At 48.6% G+C, this 27,572-nt stretch overlaps 1 protein-coding gene across 2 annotated transcripts in view; it reads left to right on the forward strand.

The window, feature by feature from the left end:
* The window catches only part of LOC144756197 (uncharacterized), a 168,318-nt gene that overhangs the window by 107,151 nt on the left and 33,595 nt on the right, over positions 1-27,572 (forward strand). Inside the window, exons 1-2 of one of the 2 annotated variants that reach the window (XM_078645804.1) lie at positions 23,851-23,983; positions 25,069-25,420. The gene's annotated coding sequence lies outside the window, so the exon portion shown is untranslated. Of the gene's footprint in view, positions 1-23,850; positions 23,984-25,068; positions 25,425-27,572 lie in introns of those variants that run through there. The other variant, XM_078645802.1, reaches the window with a different exon arrangement.

Genomic DNA, 27,572 nt, shown 5'->3' on the forward strand with positions numbered 1-27,572 from the left:
CCTACATGCCTGCCTATGTGTGGTGCACTCCACATATAAATCAAATTCAAAGATTCAAATGTTAGCTAACTCAACAAATTCAAATTCAAATTCAAAAAGCCATAGTAAGTGTCAGTAGACTACCTCACCAATCAGAAGCTTACCAAATATCTTCAAACGTCCAAGATCCATCTGCCAAGTTCTGTGATCGAATCAGCCAAAACGGCACTACACGACAATCCAAGATCAGAATCTCAGTCGAGGACCGGCGCCACCTGGAAGGTCAGATCAGAAGGAAGGAAAGAAACACCGTGGATGCCAAGACTCGGGTCACTCAATGGCAGCGATTGCTTCCATGGCGAGTTTCCAAACCTTCGTCGCGACCTCTCCTTCGGGCATCCGAGTCGCCGATGAGTCCCTTCGTGGTCGCCAATTGTGGTGTTGGGTTCAAATCAGGCCTACATACTTGCTAAACTCTCGAACACCTTAGCATAGAAGTTGGCACGGACACTGGAAAATGCAAAAGACAAGTTTATTAAGACCCCATGGGGTGGTGGTACATTCCTACAGCACCCTTCGGCAATGTAAGAAGTAGCACACCGAACATCGGTGCGCGACCTCTTTTATACAGTTTAATAGCAATAAAATGGTAGGCGGTTACAAGTTACACATTTTAAGTACATATAGGAGAAGTGTGGCTCAATGGTTAGAGTGGCGGACCCTGATGCAGAGGTCTAGCCCGGGACCAGGGTTCAATTCCCTGCCTCAGCGGGTCTTGAGCTCAAACATTCCACTGACCTGGTAATTCTCGCCTCGGTGCATATTCCAATCATGGAGTCCCACTATGCAACTCTGGGCAATAGCTTGCTTAATCTCCACAACGGCCCCCACAACGCTAAGGATGCCTGGCCTCCACCTTGGGGGTGCCCAGGAGTGGACACCTCACAGGGAAAGCCGGGATGGGTTCCACAGCGGTATTCGTACAAGCGCCTTGAGACCCTTGCGGGTGAGTAGTGCGCTATACAAGTATCAATTTACATTTACATTTACATTTGGAACACAGCCAGCATGTGGGAGGAGTTCAGTAGCACCGGTCAGTTAGTGCTAACATTCCTAAAGAATGACCAGTTGATGTCCAAGCAGATGCCCCTTTGATTGGAGGAAAACCTGTCCCACTTTTACTTTATGCGGATGACGCTGTTCTTTTATCTCGCACACAGAATGGTCTTCAGCGTCTAATCGATGGTTTTATGTTGTTCATTCAAAATAGGAGGCTTTGTGTGAACAAATCTAAGACCTATGTCATGTCATGTGGCCAGGCGGCAAAAAAGACAAAGCATACCTTCTTTCTGGACAAAGATAGAATGACACATGTTAAAAAATTTTGTTATTTGGGAATCACATATAATTGCAGTGGGACTTGGTCTTCAGAATTTGATACTATTAGATCAAAAATGCTGCGGTCCACCAGCAGCATTTTTCGATTTGCCTCTAAACTTGGTTCAAGAAGCATCCCAGACATGATTAACATATATAATGTTCGATGTGTCTCTTCCGTGCTGTATGGGGCTGGTGTATGGGGCCACAGTGAAGGTATATCTCTCCAAAGGGATGAAAATAAGTTTTTAAGGAGATTACTATGTGTCCCCCCCTCCGCCTCGGTTCAATTGATTCATGAAGAGGTTGGGGTCGAGTTTATATCTGACTTAGCAGCCGTTCGGCCACTCTTATTGTGGCGTTCTATTTGGGCTAAGCCAGAGACTCGATTCACTCAAGATATTATCCTTGATTGTATAGGTCTGGACCATTCTTCACGTATACAGTGGTTAAGATACATTCACTTCTGGTATCACTTTTTATTAAATATTGATGTGTTACTTGATCCGGAGCAGGCAGTCTCTATCCCAAAAAAAGAAATTAAGTCAATGTTCCTAAACTTTAAAAAAGCTGAGCGAGATAAAGTATATGGTAAGCTAGATACCGTAAAGTTCTATAAGGACGGGGGGCGCTAGAGGGCGCACTTGCTGAATGGCCGCACCTACGTGAGGCTCCAGCTGCCTGGCGTGATTATCCTGCATTTCTCCTGTTCCCCTGCACGCACCTGCCCGAAAATCCCCACGGAGGGGCGGCGGGCCACTCTCCACAATCGGTGCAAGTTTGGAGCCGATATTCCATTGTGTCCCGGAGTTACGAGCTGCGGACCCCCCGGCTGCGTGAGCCTTGCTGAGACGGAGCCTGCAGCCGGCGCCTGGACGTGCGCGAGCCCGGGGATCCCCACGAGGCAGGTAGGCCTCTGGCACTGAGTGGGCAACGCGACCGGCTGTGGCGCTGGGACTGCCGGCGAGCGTAAAGCGGTGAGGTGCCTGTGAAGCACACTGAGTACTGCGCGGGAGGGGAGACGGTGTAAGCCTCCCGCGAGTATCACGCTCCTAGGCGCTCCATTATTGACATTCTGGGCACATTGTTTTGGCGCAATTTTGGACCGGCTACACGCGCCAGCGGGGGGTCGGCGCGGCCGAAGGACTGCTTTCCCGCCTCATTCACGGCCTTGGGGACTGCCTGTGCTTGTTCCCTGGTGAGCGGCCGACTCTATTGCGGTGCCTGCCTCCTCCCTTCTAGGCGCTACGCCTCTAGATGTGCTTCCCGCGCTGGAGCGCTGGTGAACTCTCTCATCCTGACCTGCACTTCTGGGCGCTCTGAACAGCCCCGCTGGGAATCACTGTGCAGCCCTGCATTGACTGGCGCCCTGGCTGCGGGTGACAAACTGCTGTGCCACATAGGGTACGAGAGCTGTCTCTCTTTCCGCCTCACCTCCGGCGGCGGTACGCACAGCGCATAGTCACACTGCTAACACACTTTGCTGGCAACATGGGCAAGCCTGATAGTCGCCAACCCAAGCTGCAGTTTGACAGCGCGGCGCAGAAGAAGACGACGCGGCACACAGGGGACACGGCGCCACCTAGAAGCCCGATTGCGGTGGCCTCGACGTCGGCCCCACTGACCCCGGATATGGCCACCATACTGCAAGAGATGCGCCAGGGCTTCGCGACGGTGGTCGACAAGGTAGACCGGCTGACATCTAGGATGGATGGCATAGCCCAAAAGATAGACGTGCATGAAGAACGTATAAATGAGGCGGAGCGCAGGATCTCGGCTGCTGATGACGCGACTGCGGCGCATGACACTCGCCTGGCTAGGATGGACAATGTACTGAGGGTGATTGCCGCCAAGAACGAGGAGTTGGAGGCGAGGAGCCGGCGGAACAACGTCCGCGTCACGGGCATTCCCGAATCGACCAACACTGGGAAAATGGAGCTCTACATTGAGAAACTGCTAACAGCGACAGTGGGGGAGGACGCGCTCTCGAGTCAATTTATTGTGGAACGTGCACATCGTTCTCTTGGTCCTCAACCCAAGCCCGGAGCCCCACCGAGGCCCATCATAGCACGCCTACTCAACTACCGGGATCGAGATGCGGCACTCAGAGCCGCCAGAGCGAACCAGAACCTAACATATGATGGCGTGCCCTTCTCCATTTATCCAGACTTTACCCCGGTAGTCCAGGAACAGCGACGGAAGTTTCTTGCCGTCAAACGGAAACTGCGGGACTTGAACATTGACTATGCTCTCCTGTACCCAGCCAAGCTGCGTGTTACACACCAGGGTACGCAACACTTCTTTCTCAACCCGCAACAGGTTGAGGACTACCTTAAGACTCTGCCCAAACGGCCCAGGAGATCTGAGGACGCTGCGGACTTGAATGCTTCTGACATTGAGTAGGCCGCAACTGGCTCTCTGCAGCTACGCTTCTTGCATCTCACTGATTTGCCTTTACTTCCCTCCCGACTAACGGGGACTCATTCAACGTGGTGGTGGCTGCGGCTGCCTATGGGGTGCCGCGGGCGAGTGTTGGACTGCAGGTGGTAATGTATGCCAGGCCCCCACCCCCTTCTTCCCTCTCTGCCCTGGATGGCGACTCCAAGGGTGGACTTGTGCGGAGTGGGATAGCTGGGGGTGGCGGTACCTGCACCTCTGATGACCTCTACTGGGTGTTCCCCAATGACCTTTACTTGGATTCATGTTTATTGGATAGTTTTTACTATTTTCTGTGTTTTTGGGTGGGGGGCGGGACTAGGGTGCTGGCTGGTTGGGGTGGCTTCAGTGGGCGGGGGGTGGTGGGTTACTTCTTGGAGGTGTCGACCTTGCAATAGGCGAGCTGCGGCATCTGTTCGAATAACTGGTGACATTAGCATTGTATGGTTCTGTATTGAGGAATGTTTGCCCTTTTTCCGGCTGCGGCTGGCTGTTGAGGCTGTTGGGGAGGGGAAGGGGTGGGGAACATGTCGGGATGGTTGTTGGGTTTTTGGTTTTAACATGTGCATGCGATGTTCTGTGCTCTATTGTCTGCCCTATGGGGGGCTTCTTAGACATGACTGGGGGATGTGGGGTGGGGATGGGTGGTTTGTGCGTTATTTGTGGCTGGGGGGTGGCACGATCGACAAAGGCGTTTCGGCGCTGCGCCATTCTGCTATCTTGTGGGGTGTCGTTGACCTGGGCCGATTGGCTAATGGCATATTGTTTGCTGAACATTGTTTAGCTGTTTCCACTCTCTGCTGTTGCTACAGTTCATTTACCCTCCTACATGGCTGATACACGCCTAAATGTTGTCACTTGGAATGTGCGAGGGCTGGGAGACCATAGGAAGAGGAGGCACATCTTGAGGTACCTAGATCGCCATAACATCCACATTGCTTTCCTCCAGGAAACACACTTTGCGCCCAACAAAACATGCGCATTTGGGAATAGGTGGGCCTCTCATTCGATATTCGCCAATTACTCCTCGTATGCAAGAGGTACGGCCATTCTAGTTAAGAGGTCCACACCATTTCAGCTAGTGGGCTCTAGGGCTGATCCACAGGGGAGGTATTGTTTGTTATGGGGCAGGCTAGGGCATATGTCAGTGACATTAGCATGTTGTTATGGGCCCAATTCAGATGACCCGCACTTCTTCACATCCTTATGGGCTGCGATAGTTGAGACAGGGCCACAGCACCTCATGTGGGGAGGAGATTTTAACGTGACACTGCGCCCCCCTTTGGACAGGTCGCACCCTGCCCCACACCATTATACTAATGGGCGAGAAGTCCTTAGTGCGACCATTGCCGATAACAATCTCGTTGATGCCTGGCGCTCACATTGCGGGACGAGACAGGAGGGTACACACTTTACGGCACAGGCCAAGTCGTGGGCGCGGCTTGACTACTTCCTCCTCACCTCACAACTGTACACGGCGCTTACACACGCGTCACACCTCCCTAGGACATATTCCGACCACTCCCCTGTTCTTATTACACTGACCGGCTCTGAGCTAGGCCCCCCAGTGACGGCGTGGCGTATGCAACCCTCTATGCTACTGGACTCGGTGTTCCAGGATGAGCTCCGAGAGGAATGTCTGGATTTCTTTAAAAGAAATAGGGACTCTGTCCAGGACGTTGAGACCATATGGGACGCCTTTAAGGCCACGCTCCGGGGCTTATGTATTTCAAAAGGATCGAGGGTACTCAAGAGTATACTGGCTAAATTGCGCTCCATAGAAGATGACCTGCGTAGTGCTGAGAGCCGCCTTAGGGCTAATCCTGACAGTGCAACCCTTGCAACCATTCGTGTGAAATTAACGGAGTTCTCCGAGGAGGCTGCTCGTGAGGTGAAGTTTAGGAACAAGTACTGGGTGGCCAGGCGATATGGGGAGGGCGAGAGACCTGGGAAAGCTCTGGCGGCGACGGTCAAACTGATGCGATCGCCGACGGTCATACTGGAACTGGAAACGGCTGAGGGATTGGTTCTCAGGGACACTACCCAAATCCTGAATGAATTTGTGCAGCATTACGGTACGCTGTACACCTCTAACGGGACTGGAGGGCTCACACTAGACGACTATCTGACTGATGTCTCTTTAGGGTGGTTGAGCGATGCACAGCGAGAGTTCTTGAGCGCCCCCTTTGAGCTGGATGAGGTCAGAGAGGCTATCATGGGCATGAAATCGGGTAAGGCCACTGGATTAGATGGTATACCCATTGAGTTCTACAAAACGTTCATTGACTTCATGGCGCCGGTACTGCGGGAGGTCTATGAGGATGCGCTGGAGGTGGGCCATCTACCGGCCTCCATGAGAATTGCCCTTATTACGTCACTGCTTAAGCCTGGGAAGCCAGCCTCGAGCTGCGATTCCTACCGACCGTTGTCCCTCCTAAATTGTGACGTTAAAATTCTCGCGAAATTGATTGCAACGCGAATCAGCCTCCTACTGCCGACTCTGATACTACCCGATCAGGCCGGATTTGTGCCTGGAAGGGCGACGTCACACAATCTCCGCACTTTTTTTTCGGTGTATGATTCCATTCATGAAGACCTCCCGATGGCGGCTATTTTTTTGGACGCCACCAAGGCGTTCGATTCGCTCGAATGGAGTTATGTGTTCAGTGTTCTTGAGCGAATGGGATTCCCTCCTGTGTTTATCTCCTGGATTAGATTACTGTATACCAGGCCGGAGGCCAGAGTCCTCATTAATGGGAAATTGTCGTCAGCCTTCCCGATCTCCAGAGGGACGAGGCAGGGCTGCCCCCTGTCCCCCCTCCTTTTTGCCATAGCCACTGAACCACTAGCTGCCAAACTGAGACAGCGGCATCGGGAAAGTGCACTGCGTTGTTTTCAGAGACAGTTACTCGTCTCTATGTATGCGGACGACATTACCCTTTATGTTCGCCACCCTAGCGATAACCTGCACCCCATACTTAGGGAGTTCATACGATTTGGTGCCCTTTCTGGCATCCAGATTAACTGGAAGAAGTCATGTATCTTCCCCCTTACTGCCTCGACGAGTCCGTTTCAGCTGGAGTTCCCTCTTGCTTGGTGTTCGGGAGATTTCAAATACTTAGGCATACATGTGGAAAGAGGCAGAGAGGAGCTGATACGTGCCAATTATGGCACTGTAATGGACAAGATGCGTGACAGTATATCTAGATGGATCACACTCCCCCTCTCCATGGCGGGTCGTGCCTCATTGATTAAAATGGTTATACTCCCTCAGCTGTTGTACCTCTTCATGAACATTCCGTTTCACCCCGGATCCCATTTCTTTCGGTTACTGCGTTCGGAAATGCTCCGCCTAGTGTGGGGTGGCAAGACACCCAGGCTCAAGTGGGATATTCTAGTCAGACCATTCTCCCAGGGGGGTTTCGGGATACCTGACTTTGAGCTTTATTACCGAGCTGCTCAGGCCCATTATGCATACTTCTGGATACGCCAGCAGAGGTATATGCCGCAATTAGCGGCCGAACACTGGTTGGCCCATCCGATCCCCATTGAAGGTGCCCTCTACTCCCGGGTTGAGGGTAGGGATAAGACTCCTTCCACGGTGTCCAGCACGGTGACGGCGTGGCACTCCATTGGTGCTATGCTTGACCTGGACTTTCTTTATGCCCCACGGCTGCCGCTAGCCTATCACCCGAACCTGCCGCTCCTGCAAGAGGCTGGCTTTCAAAAACTGCTTGGGAAACTAAACGTCAGTACATGGGGGGACCTGTATCTGGACGGTGTCTTCCGGACTAGAGATCAGTTTTACGGGAGCATACAACCCACACCTCTTGACGTGTTTTACTATGTCAGACTCAGACACGGGTTACAAGCCATAACGCCTGACTTCCCTTGCGAGCCCTCAGTACTTCCTCCCCTGCAAAACATGTTGCTTCTTGATAACCCTATTAAGCTGGTGTCCACACTGTATAAATCTGTTAGGACTAACATCACCTATAATGATCTGCCCGCTAGGCGTAAATGGGAACAGGACCTGGCCTTCGCTCTCACAGACACCCAATGGGATTTTTGCCTGCAACAGACCGAGCGCATCTCCTCTAACAGCCGTTATAGGATACTTCATTATAAATTCCTACACAGGCTATATTACACTCCAGCGCGCCTCCACAGGTTCCAGCTTAGGCCTACTGATACATGTGACAGGTGTGGGGCTCCAGGGGCGGATTTCCTTCACCTTGCCTGGGGGTGTGCTGAAGTGAACTTATACTGGACTCAAGTGTTTACGGCACTATCCAAAATGATACACATGACGGTTGCTCCATCCCCGTTGGTGGCCCTTCTGGGGTATGTTGCGCCTCTCCAGGCGGCTCACCGTAAATATGTGGCGCTGGCTATGCTTCTGGCCAAACGCAGGGTGGCCTGTAGATGGGGGAGAGGAAGGGCGCCAAAATTTAAGGACTGGATGAGTGACATGGTGTACTGCCAGGAGCAGTTAAGTACATATTCTGAGCTACTGCCGCCCACTTCTAGGCCTACTGACATCTGGGCCCCGTTACAATGCTATTTGGTAACTAACCCGCTAGAGGGTGATGGCACTTGAGGTTGAGTTATTGAGATATTGAGCGGTTGTTGTTTCTTGATCTCACATTGACACTCCTGGTCTGATGTATCTGGCATGATATGTGCGCTGCTTGTTGCTCCTGCCCCCCCCCCCTTCTTTGTGCTCCCTGGTCACCCCGTTTCAATCAGAACGTCCTCCCCCAAGTCTCGCGCGGCCTACTACCTCTGATACTGTGGCCCGCCTCTCACTTGGCTTGTAGTTGTGTAGCTATGCTGCCCACGTACCCCTCAGGATTTGTTGTGCCCCCCCCCCCTCATGCTTGGGTTCGGATGGACATTGCACATGTTACTGTTCATGTTTAGTTTAAGGTATAACTTGTAAAAATGCAAGACTCATAGATTTCGCTGTACTGACGCTGCATTTGCCACTCTGATTATGCTGGGGCCTGGAATGTTGTCACATTCATGCATATCTGCTATCGATTAATATTTCTGTATGCATTGATGGCGGCCGGCCTCCGGGTTGTTGGTGAGACGCTGTGTACTTCTGGAAATGCTAAATAAATGTTTTGCACTAAAAAAAAAAAAAAAAAAAAAAAAGTTCTATAAGGACTTGAAATTAACCCCGGGGCTTCAACCTTACCTTGTGAACGTGACCCGTCCCTCCCATCAATTTGTATTAACTCGTGTCAGACTGGGTATAGTTCACCATCTGGTCACGTTTCCGCATCAGAAAGCCAGATCTGAGATACCCTGTCCATGTGATAATATTTCACGTCAGAGCTGTTGTCATTTTTTACTCTTCTGTAAATTTTTTCACTTTTTTTAGGGTAAAATATCTTAAACCCATTTTTAAAAAGTATAATACCCGATCTACAAAGGATGCACTGACATTACTATCCACATTGGAGAATGAGGATATCTGCTTCTTTTTGGCTACTTATATTTTAACGTGTACAGCTGCCAGGAAAAGTATGATATTGTAAACTTTCTCACACTTACCTGTCTGTACCTGTGTTGTACAGCTGCCAGGAATTGTATAGTGCTGCTCTACTCTTTACATTCCTGTCTGTACATATAAAAACGTTTTTATATATTTTATCTATTTTAGATATTGATGTGTATTGCTTGAAATGTATGATCCCCTGTTTCCTCCAGATTTACCTTTATTGTATGTTAGTCCAAATGGCCCAGTTTTATCCTTATCTTTACCGGTATGTACAGCTGCCAGGAAACTATACCTGTTGTGATAAATCTCTGATTTCCTGTCTGTACACCCTTTCCATATGTTTCCTACTTCCCCTTGTAATACCTGTGTGTGTATAGTGTATCATAATACAACGTATGTATTTTTATTATGCTTGTATGATTTGTATGCGCAAATCGAATAAAAGCTTATGAAATTGAAAATTGACCAGTTGATGCATAGTGCGCATGTGCGCTTGACCAGTACTAAAAATAGCCTGTTGCCGAGCAGAATAGATGACCATGGGTGACGAGAAAGGACGAAGGGGCACACTGACCACGAGGCAGCGTTCATAGCAAATGGAAGCCAGAAGGATTCAAAATGGCCCCGTTCGTTTTGGTCAAGTTAACGAAAAAGGCCGTGTAGCTGTGCTAAACGCTAACTCAGGAGCTGCCAAAACACGACAAGCTACGGGGCCCAGGCTCTGGCCCTCTAGCGACCACAAGGCCAGTCGCGTCCGGCCCTGCCCGCTTTGGGAGGCTCACACCTCGCATGCGGGCCCAATCAGCAAGGAACATCTGGTGCACTAAAGGCCCAGCAAGTCTTCCGTCCGTGATTGACCTTCGCCAGAGTCCCGGGATTCAGGATCTTCAAAGCAGTTGCAGCATACAGTTAGACGTTCATTGCCATCCTCTAAGATCGCTCAGATTGTTCCTTCAAGCTCGGATAAATGCTGGATAGTCGTGCCGGCAGAGCCCTCTCAACGAGCGGCAATCTTGCTGCTCATTGAGACCACGCCCCCACATCCTCACTCAAATGAACAACATGTCAGACCTAGTCAGAGATTTCTTGTCTTTGGCAGTTTTGGCCTCCGAACTGTGGGAAAGGTTCTCAACTGCATCAATTAGAATGGTCTTTTTAGGATACACATCATGTCTGCAATAGCAGCACCAACACCACTGGATACTTGCATGTTGTTGGTCTGGATTGCAGTTTTCTTCATGCAGTTTGCCACGTGAACTGCACAGAGAGAACGGGTGATCCCTCATGTCTTTGGTCAGCATTCATTATGCTCTCAGTGTCACTTGGCTTCTTCTAGGTGCACCAGTTGCTGGGAAGATGGCTGGACTGTTCTTCTTGAATAAGCTCCCCTCTTGCAGGGCCAGGCACTCTCCTTCCCACTCTGAGCATTCAGACAGGCTTCTATGCGCTGGCCAGATCCACAGCTTCTCCAGCAAGTTACAAAGACTTCCGGTGGTATCCTCTCAACTCTGGAAGAGAGGCTGTCAGCAGACACCAGCTACGGTCTGATAGCAGGTCTTCCTGTACTCTGCAGAGCACTCCCTTGCATGATAAGTGAAGCAGTTTGGAACAGCAGGATGGTTTGTATCCCACCTTTAGATACATTTCCTAAACAGGGGATGTCAATCAAGTTCCTTAGATTCTGAAACTAGCTTGGGGATGTTTCCTTTCAAATTACGTTTTCTGGCTGACTGACTGGGGGCTTGCATAATCTCACTGAGAGTCACCCGATCACTTCCAGGCAACTCTCTGGTCCACCGCGGTCTCTGCACATGACCGATTGAGTGGAGAGAGGAAGCCAAACTCAGAGGGCCATTTATGGGTGCCATTTTTGGAGCTGTTAGTGGTCTAGCGTTTTTCGGCCTTCCAGGGCATAAACTTACCGCGGTTGCGCTTAAGGCAAACCCGTCTGCGCCCGTCCATGCCTGGACGCTGCCAGCTGACAAGAAACACTGCTCGTTTTTATTCAGGTACATTAATCCCTCCTTTAAGCTACTCTAAAGAGGTGCTACTGGAATTAAGGTATAATGTGTCTAGTACTGGGTGTGAGGGAAAAATATTGGTAGAAAATGGCCTTTATTCAAGTAACTGCCCGCAGTGTGACTGGTCTATAGGGCACCCTCCTCTAATAACAGACACGCACCATCCTCACCCCTTAGGCCATCGAGTACCCAACAAGCAGACTCCCAGGGAGAGAAAGCAGAATAAGGGAGGGCAAAAAGTCACCTTTCAAGGCCTGTACCATAATGCTAGATCTCTCCCCAAGCATGAAATCTGGTATTTGCTGGATGACCTGAAACCAGATATCCACTTGTGGGACACCCCCGCGCCGCACGGCCACCAGCTGCTGCGTGTGCCCCCTCGCTGTGCCTAGCTGCCTCGCCGCCGGCCTCGCGGCCGCTCTGCTTCTCCCCGTGTGTTTCTCTTGTCAGTTTCCATCTGTTTTGACCGTTACTTGTGCTTGTTTTTATTGTTTTTATTTTTCAGGTTTTCTGTTTTGACCGTCATTTGTGCCTGCATTTTTGTTCAGGTTTTGTCTTTCTCCGCCTTTTGTGCTCGTTTTGACCCTCGATTCCTGCCTCCTTTCCCGCCTTCCTCGCCGCGCTCCCTCCCCGCTTCCCGCCACCGCCATCTGCCCCGCCCCTTTCTCTTCTGTACCCTCCCCGCTCCCGCCTCCCAGCTGCTCCGCCCACCCGCGCACTTGGCCTTAAATGGCGACCGTGCGAACGCGCAGCGTTGACGCGCAGCGGGCGCGCCGATTGTGCGCCGAAGGCGCGCCAAAGGTAAGCCCGTCTGCGCCCGTCCGCGCCTGGCCCGCGCCCAGTGCCAGGACCCCTGGCCCCCACCGACGGAAGCCGACCCGACGAACCTACACCGCCGCCGATCTCATCGCACTCAACACCGGCCGCATCCCAGAATGTCATCAAGCCGCCCCGAAGCACACCCACGGACCCTTCAGCTGCCACGCCTGCGAGTTCACCTGCATCCGGACTCACCCTGCACCAGCACTCGCCAAGCCGAACATCAGCAGCAACCACCTCAAGTGCATCCTGCTCAACACCCGCTCCGTCCACAGACACGCCGTAGAACTCTGGAACCTCCTCGACACCACCGCCCCTGACGTTGCCTTCCTCACAGAGACCTGGATGAACGCCTCCTCAGCCCCAGACATCGACATCGCCATCCCTGAGGGCTACAAGATCATCCGGAGGGACCGCACCGCCAACCAGACGGGAGGAGGCATCGCCATCATCCACAGGGACACCATCCGCATCACGACCAACACCAACGACACCCTAACCACCGCTGAACACCTGCACTTCCAGATCCACACCGACCCGAAGACCACCCTCAGAGGCACCCTGATCTACCGACCCCCGGGACCACGCACACGATTCAGCGAGGACATCGCCGACTTCGTCAGCCCGCATGCCCTCCCCTCCGCCGACTACATCCTCCTGGGGGACCTCAACTTCCACCTGGAGAACAACAGCGACCGCAACACCATCAACCTGCTCGACAACCTCGCCAACCTCGGACTCAAGCAACTGGTGACCTCCCCCACCCACCTCGCCGGACACACACTCGACGCCGTCTTCTCATCCAGCAAAGACGTCACCTTCAACCACGCAACAGGACTCCACTGGACGGACCACAGCTGCGTCCACTTCACCTTCAAAAGAACGACGATCCACCACCACCAGCAACAGGTTGCCCGAAGAAGCTGGAACAAGATCACAGTCGACCAGCTCACCGCTTCCCTGAGCCAGCACCCGCCCGCCAGCTCAGCAAACCCCAGCCAGGCCGCCGACAACCTCACGAAGTGGATCAACAACTGCGCAGACGAACTCGCCGCTCTGAGAACCCCACCCAGCGGACCCTGCAGCAGAAAAACACCATGGTTCACCGACGAACTCAAGAGCTCCAAGAAGAACTGCCGAGCCCTCGAGAAAGTCTGGAGAAGGGAACCAACTACGGACAACATGACCACCCTCAAGCGCGCCACCCGGAAACACCACCAACTGATCCGCGCCACCAAGAAAAACACATACAAGGACCGGCTGGACAACAACGCACACAACTGCAAGGAACTCTTCAACATCGTGAAAGAGCTCTCCAACCCCAACGCCGGAAACAATGACATCACCCCTTCGCAAGACCTCTGCAACTCCCTCGCGTCCTACTTCCACAACAAGATCGCGGACATACACAACAGCTTCAGCAACCAACCAACGCAAGCCACAACCGCAACTACGCCACCCACCACCACCCTCCGCACCTGGACTCCGATCAGCACCGAAGACACCATCCGCACAATGAACTCCATCCACTCCGGATCTCCGACTGACCCCTGCCCTCACCACATCTTCAACAAGGCCGACGCTGTCATCGCACCCCACCTGCGGGACATCATCAACACCTCCTTCGACACCGCCACCTTCCCTGAGAGCTGGAAGCACGCCGAACTCAGCGCCCTTCTCAAGAAACCCACAGCAGACCCCACCGACCTCAAGAACTACCGTCCCATCTCGCTCCTCCCGTTCCCGGCCAAAGTCATCGAGAAGACCGTCAACAAACAGCTGGCCGCCTTCCTCGAGACGAATGGATCCCTCGACCCCTCACAGTCTGGCTTCCGAGCCAACCACAGCACCGAGACCGCCCTCATCGCTGCCACCGATGACATACGAACTCTGATGGACAACGGAGAAACAGCGGCCCTCATCCTCCTGGACCTCTCCGCGGCTTTCGACACTGTCTGCCACCGCACCCTAGTACAGCGCCTCGGCAACATCGGAATCCAGGACAAGGCACTAGAATGGATCACCTCCTTCCTCGACGGAAGAACATAGAGAGTCCGCCTACCACCGTACAAGTCAGAGGCCACCAAAGTCATCTGCGGCGTCCCCCAGGGATCCTCACTGAGCCCCACCCTCTTCAACGTCTACATGAGCCCCCTCGCGGCCATCGCACGCCAACACAACCTCAACATAATCTCCTACGCCGACGACACCCAGCTGATCCTCTCCCTGACCAACGACCCCACCACCGCCAGAGCCAACCTACACGAAGGGATGAGAGATGTAGCCGAATGGATGACGACCAGCCGCCTGAAACTGAACTCGGACAAGACGGAGGTCCTCATCCTGGGCTCCTCGCCCTCCGCCTGGGACGACTCCTGGTGGCCCCCCGCCCTGGGCACCGCACCCAAACCGACGGACCACGCACGCAACCTGGGCTTCATCCTGGACTCCTCCCTCTCCATGACCAGACAAGTAAACGCCGTCTCCTCGTCTTGCTTCAACATCCTACGCATGCTACGTAAGATCTTCCGGTGGATCCCCACCGAGACGAGGAAGACGGTCACCCAGGCCCTCGTCACCAGCCGACTGGACTACGGCAACGCCCTCTACGCCGGAACCACCGCCAAGCTCCAGAAGAGACTCCAGCGGATCCAGAACGCCTCGGCCAGGCTCATCCTCGACATCCCCCGACGCAGCCACATCTCCGGACACCTGAGAGATCTGCACTGGCTCCCGGTCAACAAGAGAATCACCTTCCGTCTCCTCACCCACGCGCATAAAGCCCTACACGACCGAGGCCCGAGCTACCTCAACAACCGGATCAACTTCTACACTCCCACGCGCCTCCTCAGATCAACCAGCCACGCCCTCGCCGCCGTCCCCCGCATCCGAAGAGCGACAACAGGAGGAAGATCCTTCTCCTACCTGGCCGCCAAGACCTGGAACTCACTCCCGACCGACCTGCGCCTGACCCAAGATCACCTCTCCTTCAGGAAGAAGCTCAAGACCTGGCTGTTCGAGCAGTAACGGCACCCCCCCCACACCAGCGCCTTGAGACCCTACGGGTGAGTAGTGCGCTCTATAAATGACTTGATTGATTGATTGATTGCTTTTTCACAGAGACATGGCTACATATGCAGTCTGAACCATCTCTTGCAATTGCTTTCCCTGCAGAATATACAGTAGTCAGATTAGATGGAATAGCCAAGAGGGGAGACGATCTGGCCATAGCCACCCGCCTAGCCCATCATATTAAAATCTTGGACACTGTTTCTACTCCTAGTATGGAGTTAATGGTATTCAGGCTGGAGCCTGCCCAAGGTATTAGGCTGATGGGAGCTGTAGTTTACCACCATCCTGGGGAAAGCAAGAAATCCTTCTGTTAGTCATTATTGGAAAATCTGGCCCCATACACCTTGCAAGCAGATAATTTCCTACTGCTAGGGAATTCGAATCATCATCTAGAAACCATCTCCAACTTAGACTCCTCATGTCTAATAGCAGCTAGTCACTAGGTCTTTTCCCAAAAGTACGCATCTCGACACATACAGCGGGACACACGCTGGATAACATCTTCACAAACATCCAGAATCTCATAGTAGAACACCCCTCAGTACTAAGCTGATCTGACCATCTGGCTCTAGGATTCTCTTTTATTATCCCAAAATCATTAAGCCAGCCCCAATGACATAGGAGTTCTTGTAGATCATGGAGGAAAGTGACATTAACAGCATTTAGTTTGGCAAACAGTAATACAGCTTTGCACATTTTGGAGACCTCTGTAATAGAGGCTCTCGACACCATCGCTCCGATTAAGGCAGTCACAGTCCAGGAAAGGGTTACCCGAGCCCTGTGGTATTCAGAAACCCTGAAGAAAGAAAAAGCCACTTGTATAATTAGAGAGTGGAAATGGAGGAAATCAAAATTGGAGGAGGATAAACTGGCCTATAAACTAGCACATAGAGTCTATCTAAATAATTTCAATACAGCCAGGAGAATGCATCTAGGTGCATGAATCTCCGAAGCAAAGAGCTCCTCTAAAGGGCTCTTTAGGATCCTCAAGGAGTTCACCAATCCCAGAGCTAACAATACCTCCCTCCCACCTACCCAGGGGCTATGTGACGATTTAGCCAATCATTTTAAACAGAAGATTGACAAAATCTATAACTCCTTTGACTCGGAAGAGGCAGTTAGTGCGGCAATACCGCTCCCCGAAGACCCTCTCTTTCTCTGTCTAGAAACTTTCTCAGCTATTACCTCCAAACAAGTTCTATCCTTGCTGGCACATACTAAGTGAGGCTCTCCGTCAGATGTGGCCCCCTTACATTAGTTCAGATTTGGCACTAGCCTTATCTCATCCGATCATGGAAGTCTGTAACTTATCATTGGTCATATCCACGTTTCCTTCAAAATGGAAGAAGGCTCATGTCAAGCCACTGCTTAAGAAAGCATTAGCTGATTCTGCAGATTTCCAAAACTATAGACCCATCTTGCTTCTCCCATGCTGCTCAAAAATTATGGAAACCCTTGTTAATTGACAACTCTCGGGCTATCTGGAACTAAATAATCAGCTTGACTCTTCGCAGTTAGGTTTCCGTGCCTGCTACAGCACCGAGTCTGCTTTGACTGAGGTAACAGACTCGATAAGGATGTTACTGGATGAAGGAACCCCCATGATGTTAGTTCTCCTTGATTTGTTGGCAGCCTTTTACACCATCTCTCACATAATCCTTCTGGATAAGCTGCTAGAGATTGGTGTCAGAGGAATGGCATTAAAAGGGATGCATTGTTTTCTGACCGACAGAGTTGAGTCCAAGCAGGCACATGGGCTCAATGTAGTGTGAAATCTCTGCCCCTGGCTGACCTAAAATAGCACTAAGGGAAATATAGAAGCACAGGCCTTGCCTAGAAGCTTCCTCATCCTCAGTAACACAATATGCTGTCTCACCTTCTCTCCTTTACCATCCATCAAATGTCAATGCCCAGGAAGGACTAATCAGTCCTCCTGCTAAAATGTCCCCATAGAATTTAGATAGACCTATCTCAACCCTGCCCAGTTATGTTCTAGGTCTCCACCATCCAACCACAGGAAGGCAGGAAATACACTTCCACTGTCAAGGGAAGTTAATTCCACTATCCATATTGAGCCATGCTAAACCAGGGGTAATCAACAATGAATCCCACTGGTCTCCACACTGTTTCTCACCAACCACAGAGATTTGTTAATGTCCCATGCATCCACCATGCATACATGCTTTTGGCATGGAATGTCCATGAAAGGGTCTGGGTGTTACATCTCGGCAGAACTTTACATGTGTTGGGTTATGCTGCCATTACTGCTTCATTTGAGTAATCTAGAATACGTAGAGTAGTCCAATGTCATTAAAGAGGGCATAGTTTCGAACCTTTGTTTGACAATGAACAGGTTAGCCCTCAGCACACATGCTACATTAGCATTTTACCCAACTAAAAAAAGTCAGGATACCAGTTTTGCATACAGTTGGGTCACTCGATGCAGGGATAAATGGCCATATTCCATGCAAGGGTACGTTCATATCCTTACAGGAATCAAAAGTGAAGAATCTGTGGTTAGATAGAGTATCCACTATAAAGTTCTTTACCAGTGGTAAGCAACTTGTTTGTTTAGGCCAGGAGTGTTCACAGTAAAGTGCATAAATATTACATCATCAACTTCCTAAATTGGCTGCTCACAGGTCTGTTTTCTAGAGGATAGATTAGTACTACCCATGCTAAGCCAGAATAAACATTGTAAGAGATATTGTTCTTTCATCAAATACACTAATTTCGATCTGCTGATTTTATCAATGCATATTTACTTATACTTTATAATTCTAATTTGGGAATTTGAGACAGTAAAGTCAAATGGTCAAAATTACCGCTAGTGTGTTACATGGATTCACTGGGATGCGTACACTCAGTGATTTTTATCCACTCTAAGATGGCAACAGTGTGTATGCATGCACCCATATACCCTGTAATACATTCACATGCATGCGCACAAACAGTTGCTATCTTGGAATGTTTTTAACCATTCCACGATGGGCACCCATATTAAAATGGTACATTATAGAAGTTTTTATCATGATTGCCAGCCATATTTGAACAGTACAGTTAAAATTAGAGAAAAGAGTTCAGACATGCAGAAATTGAAACTAGTGGCTCGGTCGTACCTTGTAGCTGCCATCTTAGAGGGAGGGGGGTTTACTGAAGAGCAAATGATAAGAGGAAGGTGGTGGGGTGATACAGAAAAAATACGGGAGCGAACCTTTTGGGGATGCACAAAAAAAGAGTATAACTATGTTCAAGGCATGTGTGCAGTAGATGCACCTGCTTTGCCTAATCCTGTCATCTAGTGTTGGGTCCGTATGTTTGCAAGTTGTTTTTCTTTGAAGACGTCTTTTCTAGTCACGAGGTAAGGTGACTCCTCCTTTCGGTGGTAGTGTGGATGGTCATCGACTCCAGAGTTAGATTGTTTATTTCCGCCATCAGGTTCGGACGTGTATTGCTGCGCTCCGGTTTGAAACCATTCTTCGGGTTCCCCTCAATGCTCAATCCGCTCTACCCTCGATGGTATTGTTTCGTATGCATTTCCCACTTCTCCTCATATCGTTTCAGTCAACAGAATCTACTTTTCACCATTCAAATTCTGCCCTCAGTGCAACGCAAAGTATCCATGCACTGATTCTCACAGGGTGTGTAACTTGTGCTTGTCTCTAGAGCAGAAGGAAGAAGCCTGCGACGCGTGCAGATCGTTTCGATTGAAGAAAACTCTTCGCGATCATCAAGCTCGACGACGAGAGATGCAGCGTCAGAGCATTAAAGACATGAGGAACATCTTCGGTGAAGATTCCAGTCAAGCAGACATTGAGGCATCAGTGGAAGAGGAGGAACATGCCTTCTCCATGCAGGACTCCGACTCGGAGCTTGAGTAAGACCTCAATGCCAAAGAACTGCAGCAGGGACATGGTGAAGTGATTACAGAAGACCCCATGACCATTCAAATCACTCCCAAAAAGCACAAGGCTTTCGCACCACCTCTGACTGCTGGCCAAGTTTCCAATGCCCCACCTCCAGGCCCAGCTCTGAAACAGTCAGTCAAGCCTTTCAGCTCAGTACGGAGTCGGCAAAAGTTCTCTTTGGAATCGCAGCCCTCCGGTTCCAAACAGAAATCCATCCCTGAGCCGAAATCCTCCATGCTGAAAGCCTTCAGAGTCGACATCTTCCGTCCCGAAAGGCCAGTACACGCTGGCACTGAAAGCACCGGCGCCGAAAAACGTCAGTGCAGAAACCAAAAGTTGTTACCTCAGATCCAAATTTAGACATTGTTTCACAGAAAAGGGATCCCAAGCAAAAGAGACTATATATTAACCCTGTGACTGGTCATATTCATACCAAGCTGCCTCAGAAACATAAGCTTCCTGATGAGGATACACCTTACACGATCCCTTAAAAGAGAAAATCTGTTGCTACCAGTCCTTTTCATCCACCACCATCATCCCCTCCGCAACCTCCTTCTCCACTATTAAATCCTTTGCAAATCACACCTCAGGATTCTCCACAATCTCACCATGATGACGTTGATGATAGGGGGCACATATACAAGTAGATTCGTGGATGGATTATACAATTTATCCTCCAGCAGATAATGACCCAGGCATTACCCAGCCAAGCAATCTCCTCCAGACGACAATGTATCCCACCAGAAATTCATCACTAGGGCTGTGCAATATCATGGGGTGGCACTGCACAAAGAGTCTATAGAAGAAGATTTTTTGTTTGAGATCTTAGGATCCACACATAGGTATCACAAACACTTCCTATGCTTGAGGGAATGATGAGACACGCTGATGAAATGTTTAAGGACCCAGTACAAGCACACATCTTGACTCTTAGGGTTGACAAGAAGTATAAAGCCTCCCCAACAGACCCAGTAGTGATCAAGGGCCAGTTGCTACTAAATTCAGGATAAGGAGTCTAAGTTAATAGACGCTTCTAGCAAGCGCATAGGTGCTCAAGCTGCAAATCAGTGGTGCATTGCAAATACACAGGGCCTTCTAGCCAGGTATGACAGGGCACACTGGAATGGAATGGAGCAATTGCTTCAATATCTCCCAGACGAGCATCAAGCTAAAGGGCAGGGTTTTGTAAATGAGGGTAAGCTAATTTCATAGTCCTCCATAAGGTGTGCTCTAGATGCTGCTGATACTGTGGCTAGAGAGGTCAACACTAGCAATTAGCATAGGAGACAAGCTTGGTTAAGGATCCCTGGGTTTAAGCCCGAGGTCCAACAATCCTTTCTTAACACACCAATTCACAAGAAACTTCTTTTTGGTCCTGAAGTAGATCAGGCATTAGAAATAATAAAAAAGGACATTGAAGTGGCCGAGTTCATGGGAGCAATCCAGTCTCCTTCAAACAGAGGCTCCTTTTGTCGTTCCTTTCACCGAGGGGGGTCCAAAACCACATCCTCAGACCAGAATACCTCCACCTACAAAGGTAAAAACCAGCCCTTTCCCTCAAGAGGCTTTTATTAAGGAGGTTCAGAAGGAACAACTTTAAAGGTAGGGGTAAGGGCAACACACCCTGTAACTCCCCTTCCCCAAATAAGCAGTGACTTGCCCACACTTCCCCTCGACTATACCACACCTGTCGGGGAAGACTTCCACAATATCTCCCTATTTGGCAATCTATAACAACAGACAAATGGGTGATTGGAATTATCCAACATGGTGATTGCCTGGAGCTTACAAGCAATCCTCCAAACATTCCACCTCGACCTCGCTAAGTGCAATCTCTCTTACTGAAAGGAGCTATAGAGCCGGTTCCAACACAGTACCAGGGCTCAGGGCTTCACTCTCTGTATTTTCTCATTCCCAAAAACGGAAGGTTCCCTAAGACCTATTCTGGATTTCAGAGAGTTAAACAAGTAGATACTGTCAAGACACTTTCACACAGTGACCCTTAAACTGGTACTTCCATTTTTACAGAAGGCAGATTTTATGTCTACTCTATCCTTGAAAGACGCATATTTTCATGTTCCAATTCATCCGGCTCATCGCAATTACGTCAGATTTGTGATAGCAGGCAAGCATTAGCAATTCAAAGTACTCCCCTTTGGAGGGACTACAGCACCCAGTATTTACCAAATGTCTGGCAGTAGTCGCGGATCATCTCAGAAGACAGCAAATTCATGTCTTTCCCTATCTAGACAACTATCTCATCAAAGCGAACACTTACCAAAACTGTGTACAACACACACAACTCACAATAGACCTACTTTCTCAACTAGGCTTCACGGTCAAAGCACAACAATCTCACCTGCATCCGTCACAGATGCAGTCTTACCTAGGAGCAACTCAAGGCACTGTCAAAGCTCTAGCCTTTCCCAATGTGACCAGAATTCATAATATTCAAGCTATCATACTACAGTTTCAGTCCAACCAAGCGTTACCAGCCAGAGTGTTCATGCAACTGCTGGGAATGATGGCATCTTGCATTGCAATTGTACCCCATGCAAGACTTCACATGAGTCCCCTAAAAGAGTGCTTGGCACGTCATTGGAATCAGTCGCAGGGTGAGTTAACCGATCTAGTGTTGGTAGACGGCCGTACCCATCTCATTCTGCAGTGATGGAACCTACAAAACTCAAAAGAACGGCCTTTCATCGACCCTAGTCCACAGATCGTGCTCAAAGCAGACGCATCTCTGACCGGTTGGGGTGCTCATCTCCAAGATACAGAATACAAGGCCTGTGGAACAACAAGCACAAAAGCCTTCACATCAACTATCTAGAACTTCTAGCAGTTTTTCTAGGGCTCAAAGCTTTTCAAACTCACCTCATAGGCAAAACTGTCCTAGTCCGAACAGACAACATGACAGCAATGTACTATGTGCAAAAGCAGGGGAGAAACACTCTCTCCAACTGTTAAGACTCGCTCAAGCCATTTGGAATTGGGTGATCCATCACAAGATTTCTCTTCTGGCAGAACACTTCCCAGGAATAAACAATCAAATTGCCGACCTTCTCAGCAGAAGGAGACAGCAAATTCACGAGTGGGAACGTCATCCCCAAGTTCTCCTTCCCTTCTTTCAAAAATGGGGATTCCCACAAATAGACTTGTTCGCCACAACAGAAAACGCAAAACGCCCAATGTGCGGCTCCAAGCTCCAGGTTCCCACATATGGATGAACTGGTCAGGGATATTTGCCTATGCTTTTCTGCCTCTCCTGCTCACTCCCTGTCTGGTTCCAAAGCTCAGGCAAACATCCCTCATACTAATTCTAGTAGCTCTCACATGGGCCCGTCAGCCATGGTACACCACTCTGTTGGAGCTGTCACTAGTTCCACATCAAAAGCTGCACCTCACCTCTAGTCTCCTCACACAGACTCATGGAGAAATCAGACATTCAAATCCCAAAGAACTGAACTTAGCGATCTGGCTCCTGAAGTCATAGAGTTTTGTTATTTAAATTTACCACCAGACTGCATGAATATTCTAAAAGAAGCAAGAATGCCTTCCACCAGAGCTTGCTATACAGCAAAGTGGAAAAGATATGTTGTATACTGAAATAACAACAAAATCAATCTTCTAGATGCTTCTATTCAAAACATTATCTTTGACCTGTTACTTACTGCAAACTGGACTAGCTTATACATCTATTCGTTTGCACCTTGCAGCGGTAGCTGCGTATTTGCAGAATAGGCAACATATGTCACTATTCAGGTTTCCAGTAATCAAAACTTTCATGGAGAGGAATACCGCTAATGATTTCTCCTGCCTCAGTTTGTAATCACAACATTGTTCTCACAAGGCTCATGGGTCCACCTTTTGAACCATTGCACAAGAGCCCCTTGCAATTTCTCTCATGGAGTGTTGCTTTCCCCATTGCGATCACATCACTGAGGCAAGTTGGTGAGCTACAGGCATTAACCTAAGAAGAACCCTTCTTTCAGCTACACAAAGAGAGAGTAGTTCTATGCTCCAATTTCTCCCCAAAGTGGTTTCTGCTTTTCATATAAACCAATCGGTTAAGTTACCAGTTTTTTTTCCTCAACCTGATTGTGTAGCCGAACGTGCTCTTCACATGCTTGATGTTAAAAGAGCTTTATTATACTACATAGATAGAACAAAAGACTTTACCCAAACAAAACAACTGTTCGTTGCATTTTTCCCACCTCACAACGGCAATTCCATCTCTAAATCTGGTATTGCAAGATGGATTGTTAAATGCATTCAGACATGCTAAGCTAAAGATAAAAGAACTATATCCATAACCCCTAGAGAGCATTCCACTCACAAAGTAGGGGCTTCTGTGGCCTTTTTAGGTAACATTCCTCTAGCTTACATGTGTAAGGCAGCTACATCGTCTACACCACACACAATTACCAAACACTATTGTGTAAATGTGTTAGAATACTGCTTTGTAGTCAATGCAAAGTATGTGTATCTACAGCACACATGCCTGGAACGGATAATGTTACTTACCCAATATGTATCGGTTTTTGACATATAAAGCTGTAGATTCACATGCGCCCACCAGCCTCCCTGGTACCTGTATTTGTTGCAGTTCTTCACTATACATTTATGTGCATGGACATTTCTATACTACACTTATTTACTCCATTCTCACCCTCTTGCAGGAAAACAATCTAACAATGGAGTCAATGACCATGCGCACTATCACCGAAAGGAGGAGTCACCTTACCTCGTGACTAGGAAAGATGTCTTCGAAGAAAAACAACTAGCAATCATCCAGACCCAACACTAGACGGCAGGAGTATGCAAAGCATGTGAATCTGCCAAAAACAGATGCTTACTGGGTAAGTAACATTATCCTTTTTATCATGTTTACATCCCAGAAATGTTCTGAGTTAATATCAGCAGTGATGGACAACACTGTTAACCAGATTAAGCCTGCTAAATCACATTAGACAACGGTTGAAAAGCACTGTCCAAAAAACCCTTTCTGTTTATGCATCTATGTATATCTATGTGCAAGTTGTGTGTGTGTTATGTGATGACAATAGACTTTGCCAAACAGCTAAACTAAATCAGACTAACTCATTCTGTTGCCCCACCCCTTTATTCTTCTACCTTAAAGACTGTGGCACAGGAAATCTATCATGGTGATGTACTTTAAATAATAGTCTTGAGCACAGTTATTAAACGATGTTCTTCAGAGTCATGATATTGAGCATAGAGAATATAGTGTGTGGTTTGTAAAATAGTAAGTAAATCATTTTTTTAAATGTTTTGAACCTCATTATGATTAAAGATTATGATATTTAAGGGAAGTAAGGAACAGTGTACAATTTTTCCACAAAGTGGGAGAGGATTGTGATTGGGTAAAGCTAACTGGTTTCTATAGAGCACCTTTCTGTTAATCACGGGAGTTCGGACTCAAAGGAGGAGGGGATCTGGTTATTTAAAAAGGGGGTACATGTAGATACTCACCATGCCTGTTTTCGAGGAAGTTTGCTTTAGAAACATCTCAATACCATTTAAACTCCTGAAGGACGGACAAGGAAATGAAGAGTTATCAAGGTGTGTACAACGGTGTGAGCTATGACGTTTTACCTTTAAGAGAGTTCCATCCTTTGAAATTCCCTTTCTCTACAAATGAGAATCCAAGCATACCTGCTCTGCTGCAGGAAATGGCTCAAGGTTCATGTGTTTCTTCTTCACCTAGATTAAGCCTTAAGATATAGGTTTTCTTGGTCTCCCCCTGCTACTACTCCAATAAATCTGCTTGTTTTTGCTAAATATGTTTAATGTGCCCAGTCCTTTCTCTGTGTAAAGAGGAATTGTACCTTATAGTTTGTATATTATTTTAGGAAATGTTGCATACAAATAAAAAACGAAAATCATGTTATGAAATGATTTGTTTTCTCATCTTTTAATATAGTGAGTATTTCTGTCATTGGGCCAGACCACCTCGTAGTTGTCCTCCCCGGGGAAGATGCTGTATTACTGTGTCTCCTCTCACATCCAATCAGTGCCAAGAACATGACCATCAGATGGTACCGGGGCCATTACTATGACACCGTTCACTTACATCACAGAGGCCAGGACTCGAACGGAGAACAGATGGCAGGTGACCAAAGGAAGACAGTGCTTATGAAAGGAGGAATACAACTTGGCAATGTGTCCTCGCTAATACGCAACGTCACTTCTTCACAGCGGCAAATACTCGTGTACGCTTGATGCAGGATCAGGATCCTTATATGAGGAGACCGTGGTGGAATTAAAAGTGGCAGGTTAGTGATTTGTAGTCAAAGTGTGGGTGGTCACTAGCACACCTGTTTGCAAATAATTGTCTACCTAATCAAAAAGTTTGAAAATAATTTCTCTTACTATAGCGTGCAGCTTCGTGTCGTAGGGCTGCCTATCCGTAGGGTGTCTGATTCTAAGAGTAAGGGTACCTAACACTCTGTCACGACCTAACCAGTCGCACAGCTTGTTTACTTTATAACCCTCCTATTTTACTGTTTTTTTTTAGCAAACTTATAAACTTCTACAATAAACGCTTCACACCTTGCATTTTTTGTAAATCTGGTTATCTTTTACGTTTCAATCACCCTGAGGAGGCGTTATAATAATTTAAATATCACAATTATTTCTGTTTAAACACTATGGGTAGAGGAATCTTTACGCTGACAAAAGGCAACATTGGTTTATGTGAATGTAATAAGATGATCTGTAGCCGAGTAGTATTGATTGAAGATAGTTTATTGATGGATTTCAAGGTTAGATCATGTAATCATTTAAGTATCATTTAAGTCTCTCCTAAGCCTCTTCTAAGCCCCACCAGGAGTAGCTCTCTTGCTCTCAGCCCTCTTTTCCAACTGTCATTCATCCACACACCACACATTCTATATTACCTCAGTCACTCAACATTCTACCATTCACCCAGATAGGGCTGAGCAGTAAGACAGGATAATAAGAAAGGTAGTGGTTTCCAAACTAGTATACTACATCACCTTCCCTCTTATAAATGAAGCTTACAAAAATGTGAATCTTCTGCCTAAAGCAGGAGGGTTTGCAAGTATACTTGAAATGTGCTCAAATGTACTCATGATAGGCCTGCAAAAAATATACGCGAGGGTTTAAGATCTGATGTCATTTTTTGTGATGCCACTCCCTGTGACGCCACTTCCTGTGATGTCACTTGCCTCATGTGCCATTATGTCACGTGCCGTGATGTCACGCGCTGTGATGCCACTTGCATACTGATTAATTAGGTTAGTCCCCCCACTTCTTTTTGTAGGACTTGTTCCCTGGTTAGCTCTTTTATTTTACAAACACGCTTAATCTCTTCATCGGAAGAGCAGCCTCAAACTATTTTAATCTCTTTAATCACAATATTTGTATATCTAGCTCACAATTACTGTATTATATATATCTTAGTAGGGCTGAGTTGACCATTGGAGTTGTACTGCTTTTACCTGCTAATCCCTGTTCCAGTTACTTCTGCTCTTGCATCTATCGTGAACACTATGACAAGTCCCTTTGAGACCTTTTCTATTCCTATCAAGTCCTTGCCTGCAGATTCTTTTATCTCTTTCTATTCCAAAGTGTGAAGTTTTAGACATGTGCGGAAGTGTTAGCATTATGTCAACCTCCTATCTAGTCTGACATATTTTCATTGTTCATGTTATGGTTACAACCATGTCTGTTAGGATGCATCCAGTGAAGGCTGTCCCAATAACTATATTAGTTATTGGGGTACATCATCAACATGCAAATCGGGATGGCATTGAATTGTCCTCGGACTTTATGCCTCCAAACGTATAAACATGACAAATCTATCAAGCTAGAGGTCAAGCCGTTTTGCTGTGCCTACCAACCCAGTTGGAGGTTGCTCCAGCAGCAGTGCAGAGAAGAGGTCTTCAACCAGCCATTGCTTTTTTTTACCTGGGCAAGGGTTGTGACAGAGAATAGGCACATAGCTATTTTCTACAGCAAGAAGGTATGCTGTGCTTTCCATCTTGAGAAACTCTAAGGGGCCGATTAGGATGGCGGACGGACTTGCGTCCGTCCGCCATCCCAGAGGTGGAGGGACCGTCCGCATGGACTGCGGAGGTCCCTCCATGCAAATCAGGATGTGACCGCCACCCTGGCGGTCACATCCTGGATATTTAACATTGCGGCGGGTGCTGCTTCAAGCAGCACCCGCCGCAATGTTAAAAGTGCATGTGTAACATTTACATGCACAAAGCGGCAGGCACCGCGCGGTGCCTGCCGCTTTGTGCATGTAAATGCTGGGGGGTACCATAGGTACCCCCCATGTGCACCCCCCACCCGCCTACGCCCTGGGGGCCCGCAACGGGCCCCCAAAAGCAAAAGTACACATGCTTTTCCACGGCGGAAAAACCGCCGCGGAAAAGCATGTTTACTAATGCTTCCTAA

This window comes from Lissotriton helveticus, chromosome 5_1 (genome assembly GCF_964261635.1).
Source record: "Lissotriton helveticus chromosome 5_1, aLisHel1.1, whole genome shotgun sequence".
Lineage (NCBI taxonomy): Eukaryota > Metazoa > Chordata > Amphibia > Caudata > Salamandridae > Lissotriton > Lissotriton helveticus.